Below are 13,844 nucleotides of genomic sequence, written 5' to 3'. Positions count from 1 at the left end.
AAGACTAAACAGTTGCTACTGCAGAATTTTCCCCATTCATAGAATTATAGAATGGTTTGGAAGGGACCTTAAAGATCATCTAGTTTCAAATGCTCCGCCATGAGCAGGGACACCTTCCACCAGCCCAGGTTGTTCAAGGCCTCATCCAACATGGTGCTGAACACCTCCAGGGAGGGGGCATCTACAACCTTCCTGGGCAACCTGTTCTTGTGTTTCACCACACTCACTGTAAAGAATTTCTTCCTAATATCCAGTCAAAATCTATTCTCTTCCAGCTTAAAGCCAGTTCCCCTCATCCTATCACTACAAACCCTTGTAAAAATTTCCTTCCCCTCATTGTCTGTGATGTTCTTGTTGCTCTGACTGTAAGGGTCACAGGGCACTGGAACAGGCTCCCAGAGGGGTTGTGGAGTCTCCTTCTCTGGAGATGTTCAAGACCCACCTGGATGTGTTCCTGTGTGACCTGTGCTGGATTCTATGGTCCTGCTCTGGCAGGGGGTTGGACTCAATGATCTCCAGAGGTCCTGTCCAACCCCTAACATTCTGTGATCCTGTGTGAAGTTCAAAGCTAGAGAACTTCCTCCTGAAGTTCTTCATATCAAGTTCAAGGAGCTTGTCCACCTTCACAGGAAAAAAATTACTTAGGTAAGGGAGGTGCATATATAATTTCTTAAAATTAAACTGCAAATTAAAAATGTAAATGCTGCTTCTTTCTTTCTTTATAACCTCCTTAAAAATGGCAAGGGTGTAAAAGTTCACCCTGGTGTTTGTTTCATTGTGTTTTGAAAATGAGAAGTCCTGATCTCATGTACCCTAAGAATCTTTCCAGGCAAGGGGAAGCGAATCACTCGTATGGGATAAAAGGGATAACCCTCCAGCCTGAAACCCTGACCCAGGTGCTGGGCACCAGGCCTACTCTGGCTTCATCACAGTATCACAGTACAGAGGTTGGAAGGGACCTCCAGAGATCATCAGGTCCAACCCCCCTGCCAGAGCAGCATCACCCAGGGGAGTCTGCACAGGAATGCATCCAGGTGGGGTTGCAAAGTCTCCAGAGAAGGAGACTCCACAACCACCTTGGGCAGCCTGTTCCAGGGCTCTGTCACCCTCACTCCAAAGAAGTTTCTCCTCATGTTGAGCTGAAACTTTCTATGTTCAGCTTGTACCTGTTGTTTCTTGTCTTATTAGTGCACATCATGTCAGATGTTACAATATTTATGCTGAGGAGGACACCATTGCTGTCTACAGCTCCTGGGAAGGAGGTTGTAGTTAGGACGTTGGGGGTTGGAAGGGACCTTCGAAGATCGTCAAGTCCAACCCCCCTGCCAAAGCAGGATCTCTGGAGCCTTTCCAGCCCCATCTGGATGCATTCCTGTGTGACCTGTGCTGGATTCTATGGTCCTGCTCTGGCAGGGGGTTGGACTTGAACATCTTGGAAGGTCCCTTCCAACCCCTAACATCCTGTGATCACTTAGGGCATTCCATCTCGGAATGCATCCAGGTGGGCTTGGGTCAGTCTCTTCACCCAAGTAAGCAGCAACAGGACAAGAGGAAATGGCCTGAAATTGCACCAGAGGAGGTTTAAGTTAGATATTAGGAAAAATTTCTGTACTTGACAGAGCGGTCCAGGAGTGGCCCAGGCTACCCAGGCCGGGTGGTGGAGTCCTGGCACTTTGGGACACGGTTTAGTGGGCACGGGGGGTTGGGCTGACGGTTTGGATTTGATGACCTTAAAGGACTTTTCCAACGGAAACTCTGCCGTGCTTCTATTTTGTGCCTCTGTTCCGCGATTCCGTGACACGACGCGCCGAGCCGCCCTGCCCCGCCGCTCCCCTCAGCCGCACAAGATGTCCGCCGCCCCCCACGGCCGCTACCTGCCGGCGAGCACCGCCCCGCGCCCCACCCACCCGGGAGCGCAGCCCCGGCCTGAGCGGAGCCAGCTCTGGAGCCGAGCCGAGCCGAGCGAGTCCAACACCTGCCGTCCGCAGCTGCGGGGGAGCGGGGCGCCTTGCGGTGAGGGGTGCGGGTACCTTGCGGGGAGGCGGGAGGGAGAAGAGGCTCGGGGGGCAGCGCCCGCACCTGCTGCCGCCCTGCAGCGCCGGGCCGGATCCCCTCCGCCGCCGGCGCGAGGGCTGAGGGCTGGCGGTGCTGGGCAGCAGCGCCCAGCGCGGGGCTATGGCTGGCTGCGGGAGCCCCTCGGCGGGGTGCTGGTCGGCTTTGTGCCCTTGGTCTGCGGGCTTTGTGGCAGAGTTAGCGGCTGGGGGCTGCGGTGGGTGCTGTGGCTCGGCCCCCAGCGGGGCGAGCACAGGCGGCTGCCGGCTGGGGTAATGGCAGCGCTTGTTTCCGACAGGTATTCAGAAGTATTTGGGTTCTATGAGCTTCCAGCTTTGGTCCAGGCTGTCTCTTCGCCTCCTACCGCATCCTTTCTGTCTTTTAGAAGCAGGAGACAGACTCGCAGCGCCAGCAATTGCCTGGTGGGGTTTGTGTACACGCTGTGGGCAAAGGGGCAAAGTTCCCCGACCGGGGGGGTCCTGTCCTGCGGCTTCAGCCCAGCTCGGTGCTGGTGGACGTTTTGTTGAACTGATGTGTGACTCTTCTCTCCTCTCACCCCTGACACACGTGGCTAAGCAGGTACTCCAGATGTGCAACAGCTGATAATCTCTAAAATAGATGTTTGTACTTTGCTGCTGGCTGTCAAACAGGTAATGCAGAAGTGAAAGCTCTAGTGTGTCGTGGCTGTTACCACACCTGCAGCTTTCAGATCCCTTACGACATTCTTGGGGCCTCCTTTAGCATTATTTATAGAGGCATTGCAACATCTGAAGAAGGCCTACAGGAAGGCTGGGGAGGGACTGTTTATAAGGGCCTGTAGCAATAGGACAGGAGGCAATGGTTTTAAACTAGAGCAGGGTAGCTTTAGGTTGGACATTAGGAAGAAATTGTTTACTGTGAGGGTGGTGGAACACTGGGACAGGTTGCCCAGAGATGTGATGCAGGCCCCATCCCTGGAGACATTCTAGGTCAGGCTTCATGGGGCTCTGAGCAACCTGATTTAGTTAAAGATGTCCCTGCTTACTGCAGGGGAGTTGGACAAGATGACCTTCCAGGGTCCCTTCCAACCCAATACATTCTATGATTTTGTGATCTCAATTAGCTTTGCTGGGCAGTTTTCACAACTAACCTCCCATGTACTCATCTACTGTATTTATAGCAGTAACCCAAATTATATTGCCAATTAAGATAGCAGAACTAGAAGCAACTCAGATGCAACTGGAACAGTTTGTGCTTGCAAGCTGAGTACTATTCCAGCAAGTAGTAGCCACAACAGGAGACTAATGAGGCAGGATGGAGAGTGGATGTAGATGACTCTAAATGCTGCAGCAAACCTGTGCCCTTTGAGAATGGTGGGGTAAAAGGCACGAAGTCTCAGATTTCAGCAAGTCTTAGTTCTGATCTGGAAAAGATATAAAAAGACAGTAAATCTGCTCCTCAGTGGAAGGTGAATATCTTAATTCGATGGGGAAGGAGGGAACACCTTAATGTGTTGGTAAGGGGTCTGTGGTGTGGATGGGGATGTCAAATTCTGTTCTAGTCCAGTGGTGGGACTGTGGCACATGCAGTTAGTGTTTTGGTGTGATGCTATGTATTGATCTGAAGAAAAACCCCTTAGTTTTGTCACATGCATGCTAATCGCTGAATCCAAATAGGTTTTTCTTGAGGCTATCAATCTGAAGTGTCAGACAAGTTTAATATAGTTAATTAGGTGATAAAGCAGCACAATGAATTTTTTATTTCATGGGGAGCAGCTTTTTACTGCAAATTGGACAACCATACATCTTCCCAGCTCCTTTCTTTTTCTCCTTTTATTTTTCTGTCTCCACAGGAAAGTGATGTCTGTGTAACTCTAAACCAGGTTTTTGTTTTCTTTGTCTTGTGAAGCTGTCTGTTTAATCTTCCATTTTATTTTTTTTTAGGTACCCTCAAATTTAGTGCAGTTTGGCCTAATTTAGAATCATAGAAAATGATAGAATTGTCAGGGTTGGAAGGGACCTCAAGGATCATCCAGTTTCAACTCCCCTGCCATGGGCAGGGACACCTCAAACTACATCAGGTTGCTCACAGCCACATCCAGCCTGGCTGCAAAAACCTCCAGGGATGAGGCTTCTACCACCTCCCTAGGCAACCTCTTCCAGTGTCTCACCACTTTCATGGGGAAGAACTTCTTCCTAACATCCAATCTGAATCTCCCCATTTTTAGTTTTATTCCATTCCCCCCAGTCCTATCACTCCCTGACACCCTAAAAAGTCCCTCCCCAGCTTTCTTGTAGCCCCCTTCAGATACTGGAAGGCCACAAGATGGTCTCCTTGGAGCCTTCTCTTCTCCAGACTGAACAAGCCCAACTCTCTCAGCCTGTCTCCATAGGAGAGGTACTCCAGCAAATTTAGGTGTGCTCTGGCTGTCACTCTGGCTGTCAGTGTGTGCACACACTGTCGATTTTCTTGTGAAGCAACAGAACCTGAAGGAAACTTCTACGTACTACACTGCCAGCAAAGATGATGGCTGCATCTGTTATTTTTTTGTCTCCTTTTTATTTTTCTTCCTTTTTTTTTTTTTCAGAGCAGAGAGCTGGGAAGTGACTTTGAGGAAGCTTCCTGTTGGAATGCCTCACATCAGTGCAGCTGCAGCCCTGCAGATCTGTGCGCTGCTGTCCGCGTTTCCAGCACAGTATTTCATATCCCAGTGGTACGGAACGGACTCTGCTCAGCGCATCCTGTTAACAGAAAGGTTGTGAGTTTCTCCTCCCCTACTGCATTTGCTTATTTCTGATCCCCACTGACACTTGGTCCTGGAATGCTGGAGTGTGGATGAGACACAGTGGCTAATCATAGAATATTAGAGGTTGGAAGGGACCTTCAAGAGATTATCGGGTCCAAGCATCCTGCCAAAGCAGGATCACCTAGGGTAGGCCACACAGAACTATGTCCAGGTTGGCTTTGAAAGTCTCCAGAGAAGGAAACTCCACAACTTCTCTGGGCAACCTGTTCCAGTGCTCTGTCACCCTCACAGTAAAGAAGCTTCTCCTCATGTTGAGGTGGAACTTCCTGTGTTCTAGCTTATACCCATTATTCCTTGTCCTGTTACAAGTGCCACTGAAAGGAGCCTGTCCCCCTTCTTCTTGACACCCACCCCTCAGATATTTATACGACATTGATAAGATCCTCTCTTGGCCTTCTCTTCCCCAGACTAAACAGCCTCAGGTCTCTCAGTCTTTCACAGAATCATAGAATCAGCCAGGTTGGAAGAGACCTCCAAGATCATCCAGTCCAACCGATCACCCAGCTCTAAGCAATCAACTAGACCATGGCACTAAGGAGGTTTCTTCATAGGAGAGATGTTCAAATCCCTTAATCATCTTTTTAGCTCTTCCTTGGACCCTCTCCAGTAGACCCCTGTCCTCTTGAACTGGGGAGCCCAATACTGGACACAGTATTGCAAGTGTGGTCTCACCAGGGCAGAGTAGAGGGGGAGGAGAACCTCTGTAGACCTGCTGGACACACTTTTACTAATGCACCCCAGGATACCATGCCTATGTAAAACCAACATTCAGATCACCCTCCAGACATTTTTGAGGCTTAATATGACTGTATTTAGTTGCTGAAAGATGTCCTTCAAAAGTTGAATAATGACCATTGTTTTCTTCACATACAAATCGGTGTCTAATCCACATGATTGCATGACTGTGCCTTAATCTGCTTTTGGACATTCCAATATATGTTACTATGGCTTATATGCTTTGAAAAAGGGGGAAGTGAAGTGTTTGATCAGTAAGACTATTTCTAACTTCCCATTACCTTTTTTACCTACCATTAAAAATAGATTTTCATGCAGATTCTTACTGTTAAAGTAGATTTGCTTGCATGTATTTACTGTTGAAGTAGGGTTTTTTTTTGCATGGTATGGACTCAGTACTGAGTCTTAACCAACAAAACTCATTCATAGTAAATTTCTTAAGGCAGTTAAGAAGTTAAATATTGGCAGGATTGCAGGCACCTATCTCCAGATGTAAAGTGGAGAACACTACATCATAGTGGTAACCACTGGTAAATGTTGACATCTTGAAGATGAACCATGCAAAGAGAAGAGGCTTTTATGGCTTACTTTTAATAGTGCAGCCTGTGCAGTGCATTGGTTGTGTGGTCCACAAGTAGAACTAACTACATGATGTAATTGGAACAAGATAAAAAGAGCAAAGCCTAAAACCAGGCTGTGTAAAGACCCAGATTTAAACAGCTGCCAGGTTTTGAGGTGTGAGTCAACTAATAACCTTTTAGATTCATGCAACAACTTTTTTAGGCTATTTTTCACAGGCTCACAGGATGTGAGGAGTTGGAAGGGACCTCTGGAGGTCATCAAGTCCAACCCCCTGCCAGAGCAGGACCATAGAATCCAGCACAGGTCACAGAGGAACACATCCAGATGGGGCTTGAAAAGTCTCCAGAGAAAGAAACTCCACAATCTCTCTGGGGAGCCTGTTCCAGTGCTCTGTGACCCCCACAGTGAAGAAGTTCTAAACAGCCCCAGGGCTCTCAGCCCTTCCTCATCAGGCAGTGCTCCAGTCCCTTCATCATCCTCATAGCCCTCCGTTGGACTCTCTCGAGTATTTTTTAACAGCCTTTGGATTCTGTGGACCATTTTTCAAACATCTGATGCTCACTGATCTAAAATAAAAGTTAAAACTAAAATAAAACTGCAGAATCTTGTGCAGTTTAGCAATTCTTATGCTCCAAATGCAGAAGGCAAGCAACTTTATCATGAGAAATGGCCTGTTTCCAAAATGCACATGCAGTTTATTCACACAAGTGATGACTAAAAGAATATTAACTTGCAGTCTTGTTATTAGTCTTGAGAAGAAATTATTTCTGGTCAAAGAATTTTTTTTTTTCTATTTGCTACAGCAGTGAAGCCTTAAAGTTTAAATATGAAAAAAAAATCTAAAATAGTAGAGAATTTTTCTTTTTGTTTCTTTTTTTGTTTGTTTGTTTTAAACAATATGATGATCTTTTTTCACTACTAAAGGGTCATTACCTCTTGGAGCAGCTTTACAAAATCTTGCTTGAGCCTGGATGCGTGGGCAGATTGCTTAAAGCTGTGGCTATCGAAGACAAGGTAGGGTGTTAAATCCTGTCTACATTTAAGAATAACTTTCTCTTTTTAACAGGTAATGCTGGAGGAGGGGGGAAATAAGTAACGAAGGGGAAATGTCTCTCATTTGTTTATTAAGGCTGATTTGGAACTTTCTACCAGATTTAAGAAAAGCGTGTGCCTGTATGGTATGCAAACATGCAAAACTAAATGTAAATCATGGCAGTTATTCTGTACATGTCATCTTCTACTTTACCTGATGGTGAAGTCAGGATGATTAACAATATTAATGATTGTAAGAAGCTATGTGTTTCATACAATCATAGAATGGTCTGAGTTGGAAAGGACCTCTGAATGTCATCCAGTCCAGCCCCTCTGCAGTCAGCAGGGACATCCCCAACTAGATCAGGTTGCCCGGAGCCCTGCTGAGCCTCACCTTGAATATCTCCAGGGATGGGGCCCTGACCACCTCCCTGGGCAACCTGTTCCAGGGTTCCTCTACCCTCATGGTAAAGAACTTGTTCCTAACACCCAGTCTAAATCTGTTCTTCTCTAGTTTGAAGCCATTGCCCCTCATCCTATCACTACAGGCCTTTGTAAACAGTAAAATTCTATGAAATGCAGCCTAGTGCAGATGGAAAAGCTGTACTTAATGTAGGCCTCAAGCTGAGACTCACCTTGTCTGAACCATTGTTAACCCATCTTCAAAGATTTCAGGTAGTGGTAGGACTATTGAACGGAGCAAAACTAGAAATGGATAGATCAGGTTGGATGTTAGGAAGAAGTTCTTCCCCATGAGGGTGATGAGACACTGGCACAGGTTGCCCAGGGAGGTGGTGGAAGCCTCATCCCTGGAGGTTTTTGCAGCCAGGCTGGATGTGGCTGTGAGCAACCTGCTGTAGTGTGAGGTGTCCCTGCCCATGGCAGGGGGTTGGAACTGGATGAGCCTTGAGGTCCCTTCCAACCCTGACAATTCTGTGATTCTACTGAAGAATCACTCTGTTGGACTTTACACTAATATGTGCTTACCTGGATAAAATAAATGGGTTTCCTCTGACATAAAAATTCTAATGCAACTGTAGAGTTACATATCCAAAGAAATTAGATTTGTAGTCTTTTTTTTTTTTTTCTTCCCCTGTTAGACAAAATTCCTTTGTCTTGTGTATTCTTTAGAAGTGTTTTTAATGTAAAACACCCATCTGGGGCCTCAAATTGTGAGAAGTTTTATATCTAAAGCTTTGCACAGAATCAGAGAATTGTCAGGGTTGGAAGGGACCTTAAGGATCATCCAGTTCCAACCCCCCTGCCATGGGCAGGGACACCTCAGACTAGATCAGGTTGCCCAGAGCCACCTCCTGCCCAGCCTTAGAACCATCCAGGGATGGGGCTTCCACCACCTCTCCTGGCATCCTGGGCAGCATCCCTCTATTCAGACAAATGCATAAAGAAGGCCAATTATCCTAAAACTCAGTTGCTAAAGAACTTGTTTGAATGTTGGGTTATTAATTTTACATTTTAGGAATTGGTACTATGGAGAAAAGAAACCAAAAATTGGAGACATTGAAGCAGAAACCCATTCTTATTTTGCAGGTATTGGAGTCTTTGCAATCCTTTTGGATTTTGCTTGTGACATTGTTGTCTCTTAGGTCTTTTATAGTGGATTTCTATACTTAATTTTTAAAATGGTAGTCTTTTTTTCCTATTTTCTTCTTCCCTCCCTTCTGTCTAAATATTATGTTCAGTAAGCAAAACAAAAAATGGAAATCCAAGGCTTTTTCACCCTGTGTTGTGTAACAGGGTGATACATTACAAGCAAGTTATATTGAATATATCTGTGTGTGCCTGTTTTGTATTGATGTATAAAACAGTGATGCAATTTTCACCTGATTCAAAAGAACTGATTTAGATCAACTTCATAAAAGGAAAAAGATGATCAGGTGATCAGGCTGCTCCTGAAAAAAAAAAATTACTGCAATCAGACTGAAAAGAAGAACTCTGTGACCTAAACTAGAATAAAATTGACAGCAAAAATCAGTTAGCTCATGGAAAATCTTGTAATTGTCAATACATTCATGTGTTTATGCTTTCCAAAACTCTGTGGAGACCCCAATGTAGCATCAAAGGCATACAAACAGAAAAATGCCTTCCTTGCTGGATGGGAAAAAAACCCACAAAGTACCTCTTCCTTTGTTTACTTCACCTTTTACTCTAATTGTCAGTTCTCTTCTGGTAGAAGAATTTCTGTTTAAATGCTTATAATATCTTTGATCAAACATTTATCCTTGCTGTGTCTCTGCCTTTGTTCAATTAGAATCAACTCATGTTCGCAGTCCAAAGCCTGAACACGTTCAGTTCAGTGTGGGACAGGTAATAGTGCACAAAAGATTTGGCTACTCAGGAGTCATTATTGGATGGGATGCAAAAGCTAACACTCCAGAGGAATGGCTACGACACAAATATCCTCCACCCAAACAGGTTAGAATGTATTAAACTCCTTCTATATTAATATCTACAGAGTAACTTAGGTTAACCCCCACCCACCCCCCCAACCTCAGAAACACTACGACAGACAGACAGACTTCCTGCTAACCTAATGGAAAATACTTCAGGGTCCCATATACCACTGTAGCTGAGCAGCACCTCTGCAGCTTCTGCACTGTCACCCCAGTAGAGCTTTTGCTTTTGCATCACTAATTGGCTAAGCTTCACTGGTCAGGGTTATGCTGGTAAAGCCTCACATTAAAATGACTGACTTTTAATGCAGTGTTGTATTTAAGGGGTGTAATGGTTTGGTTATAGAAGTGCCAACCTCTAGCGTTTGAACAGACTTCTCATGGTGTGTTGTTACTAAAGTTGAGAGGCTGTTAAATGTCTGATCATCTATAATTGCTAACATCTGTATGGAGAGCTGCCCTTTGGAGCTCTACTGCTGGATTTTCCCCCCCTTTCTCTGGACCATTTTGTCCTTTTTTCCCTCCCCAAGCAGGGCTGTAGCTTCAACCCCTTGGGTGCTTGAATTGGTGGGGTGGCAGATGTGGCATGAGTGTTGGCTTATCCACAGCCTCCTGAGAGGTGCTTGGGTTGTTGCTTGTCAAAGACTCAAAGTCCTTGAGCAACCTGGTCAGGCAGGAGGTGTCCCTGCCCGTGGCAGGGGGCTGGAACTAGATGATCTTTAAGGTCCCTTCCAACCCAAATCGTTCTATGATTCTGTGATCTTTATTGCACCTAAGAAATGGAAATAATCCTTTGTGTTTAATCAGTTTCAGTTAGAAGGCAATGGGTTTTTGGGATGTGGACACTTGGAATGTGAATCTATTTAGCAGCATATTTTTGTTGTAATTCTTGAAGCTTTTGAAATTCCCTAGCCTCAGTCCTTGCTGTACTTAAAAATCAGATGCTAAATCTTTGTTGGCAGTGCTGGTCTAGTAATACACTGCTGCATGCTGCCTGGTTTGGCCGCTGACATGGTACTTAAGTGGCAGGAAGGCACTAATCAAGTCAAAGAGGATTGAAATTGAGGAAAAAAAAAGTGAAACTCTGCCTGTAGGCAGAGGATTCCTGTTCAGCTGGGAGCAGACATGCAGTCCTGTTTTGTGCATTTTGTTCCTTCTCTGTAATTGATCCACTTGGGTTCTAAAACACCTGCATCCTTACTTTCTTCTCTCCTCTTCCTCTCAGTATTGTTGTCACCACCTGAACCCCCATGAATGGCATTTAACAAGTCCAAGTGCCAGGTGCTGCACTTTGGCCACAACAACCCCATGCAGTGCTACAGGCTGGGGTCAGAGTGGCTGGAGAGCAGCCAGGCAGAGAGGGACCTGGGGGTGCTGGGTGACAGCAGCTGAACAGGAGCCAGCAGTGTGCCCAGGTGGCCAAGAGAGCCAATGGCATCCTGGCCTGGATCAGGAAGAGTGTGGCCAGCAGGAGCAGGGAGGTCATTGTACCCCTGTACACAGCACTGGTTAGGCCACACCTTGAGTACTGTGTCCAGTTCTGGGCCCCTCAATTTAAGAAGGACATTGAGGCACTTGAAAGTGTCCAGAGAAGGGCAACAAGGCTGGGGAGGGGTCTGGAGCACAGCCCTGTGAGGAGAGGCTGAGGGAGCTGGGGGTGTTTAGCCTGGAGAAGAGGAGGCTCAGGGGAGACCTCATTGCTGTCTACAGCTCCCTGAAGGGAGGTTGTAGCCAGGTGGGGGTTGGTCTCTTCTCCCAGGCAACCAGCAACAGAACAAGAGGACACAGTCTCAAGCTGCACCAGGGAAAATTTAGGCTCAAGGTGAGGAGAAAGTTCTTCACAGACAGATTGGCCATTGGAATGTGCTGCCCAGGGAGGTGGTCCCTGGAGGTGTCCAAAAAAACCTTGGATGTGCCACTTGGAGCCATGGGTTAGTTGTCAGGAGATGTTAGGTATTAGCTAATAGGTTGGACCTGATGATCTCTGAGGTCTGTTCCAAACTGGTTGATTCTGTGATTCTGTGAATTTCTTATCAGGCATTCTGATTCTTTGGGGTTATCTGTACCTTGTGTTGTTCTGTTCTCCCAGTGACCTTGTGGTCATCTTTGTTTTAACTTAAGCAGTGATGCCATGGTTTCAGTGTGTACCTTTGGGGTTGTTTTAACTTGCCTTTGCCTATCACGTTACATGCAGCAGCAATGCACAGCAGCTTCTGCCTTTTACAAGGCAACTACTAAGCTTGGTCCTTTCAAATCCATTCTAAACATCAGCCAGGCTTTCAGCCCAACTTTTCCTTGCCTTTCCTGACTTCCAGTTCTTTACTAAACTGCTGATCAGAGGCCACTGCCTGTCCTGTTGATCAATACTAACTGCTTCTTAAACTCCAGTGATCTGTTGTATTCACTCATCACTTTTTTGGTGTTCAGATCGTGGGTTCCTTTGAGCAGAAATTGATATGGATCGAAGGTGAGCACAGTGAGATCCTGGCCCATGATTTGTTTTCATAGGCACTGTGACAATAACAGTAAGATATTGCCTTGCTTTTCTTGGCTGGAAGGCTTTTATATATACTTAGAAGCTGCCTTAGCTCTTGTCCAGGATTGAGACCACGATTGTTAGAGGTGGTATTAATGTCCTGAGCTTGCCTCTTTGTCTCTGGTGTTCTCTGCTTCCACTTGTGAAGGAAGAAGGGTGACTAACAAATTGTTACGGGATCTATGTACAAAAAGCCAATTCCAAGTCATGTTTCTTCCAAGATCTATGGCTGAAAAGGTTAATTAAAACCTTGACTCTTAAAAACATCTTCAGATGGACCAAGAATTTAATGTACTACAGTTCGGATTGCTTTCTATTTAATTTTTCCAAGCTGATGTTAGTGAGATCACAAACCAAACTTGCTGTTTGTATATATATTGAGTGGGTTTAGGTTCTGCAAGCCTAGTGAGAGTTAAGTGATTATATAAGGTAATCTTTAGTCTTCATCTCCCCTTCAGGATATTTATTTTCCTTCTATTTTTTTTTACAGGATCTAAGAGAGACTCCTCACTATCGAATTCTAATTAACAAAGCAAATGGATTTGGCAAATCCACAGCTTACATTCCTGAGGAAGAGATAACAATTATTATGGGATTAGAGGTAGCATTTATTTGTTATTTAGTTGCAACTTGTTATCCTGTACCTGCAGAAGCTGGCTGACCTTTGGCTTAATAGACACAGTCTATCTATCTATTTTGCAAAGTTAGCAAAAACTAACAGAGCAAGCAGGTAAAAAAATTACTGCTGTACTTTCAAGTACCTGGTTTTGGAAAGTGATAAATAACCAAAGCCAGGCACTGCCTACTTAAGACTATCCAGCTGCCTAGTTTTGTGTTTTAGCAGCTTGACTGCTGTTACCTACAGGCTGTTGCAGAGATGGGAGTTTTGTTCTGGGATGTCACTGACCTATCAAAGCTGGACAAGTCGTTGCATCTCTTCCCACTGGATCTAGTGAAGCATATTGGTTTCTCAGTTCAGCTCTGAAAATCTGCATTTCAAACAGCTCCTGCTCAGCTGTTGCCCAGACTGAATAATCTCTCTCTTAACTGCAGAACTCTCTGGGAGCCAAAAATTCTGTTTTATGTATCATGGCCTTGGTATCTTTTGATTTCTAGCACCTTATGGAAGGTGTTCCTGTTTCTTAAACTAGGCAAGAGACTCTGATCCAGAAAATAGCCTTCAGGCATGCATACCACATACAAACATCTTTCTGCAAGGGATTGAGTGCTATTGTCATGCCCTCTTTTAAAGAGCAGATCCTGGGAGTGCCTCTATTTAAAATACAGCAAATATCTGAACCATTCCTTTAAGAGGAGATGCTTGATCTAGTCAACAGAGAGGAGGTGATAAGGAATCTTTTGCCTTTCAGGAGAACCCCCTAAAGGAATTGTCTAAGTTAGGCTGGCCTGAAGACTCTCCATGTTTTCTCTTGAAACTGTGCTGCTGCACATAAAGAACTCCCCTTAATCAGAGGGGCTGAACAGTGTGGCACCATTGCCTCTTTCCTTTGGGAGAAACCTTAGTTCATTGTTGCTTCTGGTTTAGCCACCAACTGCAATATAAAATATGCCAGCATGCCTGAACTTGGGAGCAGGAACTATGTTGTGCCAGATAAGTGTCCTAGGTATTTAAAAGTGGGTTCTGATCACTCTGACTTGTGTCTACAACTGCATCTTTTCTTGTGGCAGTCAGCTAGCTGAGCTTGGGTTA

Source organism: Indicator indicator, chromosome 2 (assembly GCF_027791375.1).
Source record: "Indicator indicator isolate 239-I01 chromosome 2, UM_Iind_1.1, whole genome shotgun sequence".
NCBI classification, from domain to species: domain Eukaryota; kingdom Metazoa; phylum Chordata; class Aves; order Piciformes; family Indicatoridae; genus Indicator; species Indicator indicator.
The sequence above is the reverse complement of the archived record's forward strand: the minus strand, read 5'-3'. Positions refer to the sequence as shown.